This window comes from Aegilops tauschii, chromosome 5 (assembly GCF_002575655.3).
Source record: "Aegilops tauschii subsp. strangulata cultivar AL8/78 chromosome 5, Aet v6.0, whole genome shotgun sequence".
Lineage (NCBI taxonomy): Eukaryota > Viridiplantae > Streptophyta > Magnoliopsida > Poales > Poaceae > Aegilops > Aegilops tauschii.
This window is the reverse complement of record NC_053039.3, coordinates 540,365,599-540,372,694: the sequence shown is the minus strand read 5'-3', so window position 1 is coordinate 540,372,694 and position 7,096 is coordinate 540,365,599.

Below are 7,096 nucleotides of genomic sequence, written 5' to 3'. Positions count from 1 at the left end.
TGGTACGGGCATGGGGGATCGCTAGACCCAGAGACAGGGGTGTGTGTTCACCGGCAGAGACAGTTTGCTCCCACCCAAGCCCTTATTGACGCAATGACCCAAGCTCAAGAGGGCTTGATCAAGTTCAACAGAGAGAAAGACGCACTGACAACAGCCCTCGGGAATGATGAACACGGAGGACGTGTACGAGGCAAAGGCAAAGTTCCGTGGAAAGTAGGGTTTTCCCAGGACAATGACCCGTACTGTTACAGAAGCCGTAAGAGAAAGACGGACCGGGATGCAGATCTTATGACGAAGTTTGCATCGGAACTCCATGAGTTGAAGCAGACCGTGCATGAACTAGTAAAAGAAAAATCGGCTGCAGGGCCGCATGAAGATCATGAAGCGGATCGCGGAAGCCAGCAGCGGAGAAGCAGCGTGGCTTCCACGGATGCCCCGCCTGGTGCTAGTGCACCGATGATCGAGATTCGTGCACCGGAGCCTCACTACCCCGTGGATGATGTAAAGGAGATGAAAGAATGTGATCTGCATTATCCCGTGAGGAACGTTTCCACGAAGGTAGCTAGCGGAAGTGCTTTACCCTGTACACCTGGAGCACTCCACCACAACAACCCCATTGCATATGGCTATGCTCGTGTCACAGTGGAAGACATAGTCCAAGGGTTTGAGGACCTGGAGATTGACAAACCTACACCCGAAGGGGAGAGAAGACTTGGAGATGTCAAGCGCCAGTTCATTCTATAGAAAAAAGAAGTACATAGTGTTTCCAGGCGAGGCGCCAAGGCTAGCAAGTCCACCCCCCTCCGATGGTGGTGGTAGTGGTGGTGGCGGTGGTGGTGGTGGTCGTGGTCGTGGTGGTTCACCTACACCTCCTTCACGCCATTCGACGTCGTCCCCCGATCCACAACCTCCGGCGGGTATGACGCCCCCCAATCCTCCTCCGGCGGGTACGACGCCCCCCAATCCACCTCCGGCGAAGAAGCAGAAGCAGGCGGACAGCAAGGAAACCCGCTCCTGGACTATTAACCCGGACCCTTATGTACCTAAGACCACAAGGGTACCGGAGCCATCACTGAAGCCTCTCCTCCCAAGGCCTGGGGAACTTAGTGAAGTTGAAACCAAATTGGCCGCGTCTGCTGATTATGAGAAATGGAAGGCGGATATGAAGGCGATAAAAGAGCCTGAGCCCAAGCAAGTATTCACTGAGAAGCAAAAGAAGTGGGCTAAGGATTTTTTGACGACACCGTCCCAAGCCGAGCTGAATATGCCTGACGACTATGGACATGAACTTCGTAGGCAAGCAAAAATATTGAAGGAGGAGAAAGAAGAAAGTAAAAAAAGCGGGAAACAAGTTGACTAGCTCGGGATGCAGAAGAAACAATCGATCCCCCCGCTCATAGTGAAAGCCGGTCCGGAAGAGGACCCCGAGATCATAGCAGCTGCGGCAGCACTTGGATTGACTGTAGCGAGTGCCATGAAACAAGCGTCCGAGATGGGTTTGACTCTTCGTGCCTTCTTAGGCCTTGAGGATGCGCCAGTATGTGAGATAGCATTACAATATGTGCGGAATGGGCCTCTCGTCGAGCCTGCGCGGGAGAAGAGTCTACCGCCACAAATGCGAAATCTGCTACGTTGGTACAAGCAATTCATAACATGGGCCGACAAAGAATATATTTATGCGGATGTTACAGAGGAGCATCACACCAAACGGTACTCTGTACAAGTTCATATGAGTGAATTGTTCCAGCTGTTCAATCTGCGCGACCTCGACAAATCTATGCTGAGTTGCTACGTTCTGTAAGTGATTTATTTCTACCTCATCTCGTTCTTCATTGCCTGCACTATATATATATATATATATATATATATATATATATATATATATATATATATATATATTGTCCTAACTATATTGTTGCGTACGCTATTATGCAGATTGAAGATTTGGGAATGCAAAATAAGAAACATCCATGATGTTGGGTTCATTGACCCACATATCGTTAATGGACATGTGTTACAATATCACCCCGAAGACGTGGAGAAAGACTTGTACAAGTTTCTTAGAAAGCATCAACTCAAAAGTCATATTCTATTTCCTTACCATTTTGGGTGAGTGTTTCTCTAACTTCACACCTCCAGAGTTCTAATCATGGACTCTATGGATTCGGATCCAAAGCGTTGGGCCGACATGAGAAAAATGCTGCAAAAGTAATTATTTTCAATCATTTGAGCTCTATATCGATCGGTCTCTTTCGTTCATTTCCTAATATCAAGTAACTAATAACTCCCTTGTTCATTTAATTTTCTTTGCCCTGTAGGGTTTGGAGACGGTTCTCAGAAGAAATTGTCGGTGAATTCAAACATGAGCTAGATTTCAGAAGGTTAGTTAATGTGGATAAGCAGCCACCGGGGACCAATCTATGTGGATACTATGTTTGTGAGAACATCCGGAGACTAACCTCTGAGCGGAAGGTATCGGATAGCGTGCGGAACACGACGGATAACTTGCGGAGGAGGCTTAGTCCAGAAGCTCGCTTCCGACCAATTCAAGATGAATTAGCAGGATTTTTCTTCAGGGAAGTCATCAATCCTAAAGGAGAACACTATACCGAGGACGCAGACATTTATATGCATACCCGAGATTGAAACTTGTTCGAAGTTGTATATGGTCCTCCATCCTAATTGTGTATGGAAACTTGTTTGAAGTTGTATATGGTCACCCGAGATTGAATATATATTATATATTCCTCTTGAATTCTTCTTGTTTGAAATTTCATATGCATGTATATAGTATCGTAGAATATGGGTACTGAAACTTCATCAAAATTAAAACAAAACACAAAATAAAATATAAAAGAAATAAAACACTACAAATTAAAAAGAAACCAGGTTTAGGGGGGCTAAAACCCTAAACCTGCGGACGAGGCCTTTAGTCCCGGTTAGCCACCATAACCGGGACTAAAGGTCCTCCGCCCCGACGGACCCCTGGCGGCCACGTGGACGGGCCTTTAGTCCCGGTCAGCCACGAGAACCGGGACTAAAGCCTTTAGTCGCGGTTCGTAAGTGGCGCGACTAAAGGGGGGGTCTTTAGTCGCGCATATTTAGTCCCGGTTGCACAGCCGGGACTAAAGGCTGTTGCGAACCGGGACTAAAGGGCTTTTTTCTACCAGTGTTTCCTGCATCACCCTTTCCTCTTCATGGGAAAAACCAATGCAAACTCATGAAGTAGCACTCCAATCCTTCAGGTCTCTCTTAACGGAGTCCTCCCATGTCAAATTCGGTCTACCCCGACCTCTTTTGACATTCTCTGCTCGCTTTAGCCGTCCGCTATGCACTAGAGCTTCTGAAGGCCTGCGCTGAATACACGACGCATAGACATATTGAAAAAAAATCCATCAATGATACAACATCGGATTAGCGGAAGGCTTTAGCAAAGTTTCCATCGGGTCATGCGTTTGGCAGTAGAAAGACCAGCAACGCAGCAGTACAATGGATCTGGCTAAGCATCGAGGAGCAAAGGACCTTCCGTAAGTAGTAAGTTCAATCAAGTTCCAGTCTAGTATTTTGCTACTTGTACACGGGAAGGATATTAGTGACTTCGGGCTTTGCTAGACGTACACGGACATACTCAAATATTGTGTTCACGATAGTTTACAGTTGGACTCTGAGTAGTATTGTGTTTAGATATGATATAGAGTCGTGTACTAGTAGGACACTAGCATCCTATGCCTCTTATATATAGCGAGGATAGACACATGATGTAACCTATGCCAATATAATAGCACAGGAACGCAGGGGAAGCCGGTGGCATGTGATGGCGTCCAGGACGACCGGGTGTGGTATTGTAGCGGTGTCATGGTCAGGCCCCAGGGATGTAGCTATATCAGTGAACCTCATTAACAAATCTCGGTGTCGTGCTCGTGTGATTTCTTGGCCTCGGTTGATCGACTATGTGCCTCGGATTTATTCTAACAAGTGGTATCAGAGCAAGGTTACGAAGAGGTTGCGGTTTGTTGATCTAGAGGTATGGAACAATCGTGGTACAGATTAATTCATCGGATTGGATAGTGATCATCAGCGGAATCAAAGAGTTGCGGGCGGTGTGTATCGGCAAGATCGGTTGCCGTGGGAAACAGTCGTGAAGAGCAGCCGGATCGGAAGATGGGTTGAAATCGGAATTGATTCAGTCCATGAAATTGATGGGGTGCAGCAGCAGAAGTCCTTGAAGCGTGCAGCAGATGCGTGGGACCTCCTATACGCCGCTTACTGCGGCAAGTAGTCGTGGTTTCGCATAGGAGGCTTCTCACCTGGGCCGGCCCATTCGGTTTACTTCGCAGGATGAAAATATGGCAAAAATAAAAAGCGCTGGGGAATCGAACCCGCGACCTGCTACAGAGGCTTGCGATGCACTAGCCACTGCGACACGCGAGCTGCTGCATAAAGATCTGCAGCGCAAAGATAAAAGAAACTAACGACAGCTGCAAAAAGTAAAACCAGATCACGAAATTACAGAAAATATGTTGGCGAAGGATTGGATACAAGAGCTCAGTCAAGACAACCACGTCCATAACCAATGTACTAACTAAGGTTACGTCATTTTTTGAATATTTGCACGAATTTTGAAAACTATAGCAACTTTCTGAATATGCGACAGATTTTGAAAACAAGAACAATTTTTGAAATCCACAGACATTTATAATTTGTGAATGAAAACGATACATGCAAACATTTTTTGGATTTATAAACCAATTTCAAACATTAATATTTTTTAAATATGTGAATAAATTTTGAAAAGGAAAATATTTTTTAAATTTGTGAACAAAATTTGTAAACAGGAATATTTTTTTAAATTCGCAAACTTTTTCCAATTAGTGAAACAAATTTAACCATGTGAACAAATTTTGGAAATGGTTTTTTGAAATACTTTTCTGGGTTTTTGAACAAAATTGAAAAGGTGAATTTTCGAAAAATTTTGTAAGTATGAAAAAATTTCGAATTTGTGAACAAAATTTTAAATCATGAACATATTCTGAATTTTTAGAACAAATTTGGAAATGGAGAACAATTCTGAAAATCAGAAACAAATTTCAAGCTCGGACGATTTTTTAGTACGTGAACAAAAATTTGAAAGGAAGAACATTTTTTGAATTTGTGAATAAGTTTTCAAAAGAGAAACATTTGTGAAAAAAATTTGAATCGTGAATATTTTTTGAATGTCCGAACATATTCTGATAAGAGGCACATTTTTTGAAAATCTAAACAAAGTTTGAAATTTCTTTAAAAAATAAAGAATAAAAGTAAATTTGAGAAAGGTAAAAATGAAAAAAAGGAACATTTTTGAAAAATGGTGAAAACTTTGAAAGAAAAACATTCCAAACACTCCTTGTAAAACAAGAAGAATTTTTGAAATGCCCAAACAATTTTTAAAAAATGCGAATATTTTTAAAATTTATGAACCATTGTTTTATACACAAACTTTTTTAAAATTTTGAACGTTTTGTAGAAACACGAACAAATTTTGACATTTTCGAACAATTTTCAAAAGAAAAAAACAGAAAAAGGGAAAGAAAACAGAAAAAGGGAAAGAAAGAAGAAAAAGAAACAAAAAACAAAAACAAAAGAAAACCATAAAACAGGCATAAAAAATAAAAATAAAACTGGTTCAGGGAGCCTTCTGCAAGGTTCCCAAAACCGGCTGCCTCGCTGTGGGGAAGTGGGCCAGCCCAATTCTCGCGCTCGGGGGATCGCCTGTGGGAAAGCTTGACATTCTAACGCAGTTAGCGTCAAATAGGATTTTTCCCAGACACGTGGCAGGCGCCCTAGGCGGTTCAGCGCACGCAGGCGTGCGTGGCTCGCGAGGAGAGGCCCAGCGGCCATGCGATGGCTAGCCCACGCGGGGGCTGGCCGAGAAGGTGCGGGAGCAGTAGAGGCCCATGCTCTGAGGGTAGGCCGCAGGCCAGGCCCAGTTGCTGGGGGCAGTGCTCACTTTTGGTGGCCTGTGCAGTAGGCACACGTGCGGTTTCCAAGCGAACGAAGGATGAGCCGAAGGGATGCTGAGACTTGAGATTTGTTGAGAAAAAAGGCAACCTGCATATGGTATGAACGTCGCTTGTGGAAATGCAATTCGGCTCCCAGGTCCAGATGATCCTGGAATCTACACCACACACGCACCCTGGGATCCGTGCTCAGGTGTGTATTCCTAAAGATGGCAATGGGTAGGGTATGGGGCGGGTAGAGCAATACCATACCCATACCCGTGTAGTTAATGGATACAAAATTCAACTGATACCCATACCCATTGGTACCCAATGGGTAGATCACAAAGTACACAAGTTATTCACGATTATACATTCATTGATAGCACATTTGACAAAAAAAATTATCTCAACTCAATAACAGATAGATGAGTACATGTGAATTATCTCAATTCAAATTGACAATTGGTGATAACTTTATGTTCAAAAGTTCACGACACATTTCACGGATAAAGTCCACATGTCAGGCTAAACGGGTATGGTATGGGTATATCCATGGGTACAAGGCTATACCCGTGCCCTACCCATGACTTAGCGGGTAGGGTATGGGTACTACCCATGAGTATAAAATCATGCCCATACGCTGCCCATGCGGGTACGGTATCCGCGGGTACCCGTACCCATGGGTAAAATTGCCATCCTTATGTATTCCATATTGTATTCAAGTGGCACCGATTGACCAGCTGGCCCACACACTGCATGTATTCAGTGACGCCGTTATCAGCCTGGTGGTACAGATGGAGGTGTTCGTTGGCCCAGACGGCTGGCCCAAGATGTACCACCGTGACAAAACAATGTTCAACAGTCCCCACTCTCCTGGTTTAAAATTCGGTGTCCAATAGCTACAGTCGCAGCATGTGCACATCCAACAGTGTCCAGCCAACACTGGTTTTATTTTTTACAGCAACGACTTAAAAAACCTAGCCTATTAAGAAATTACTAATGCGATCTTGGGTGGTTTACTTCTCCAATAATACCACACATACAACTAATCTAATATTGGGGTGTTGTTCAACTGTGAAAAACAATTATATTTAAAAAAAGAATTCTGCACCCAGATA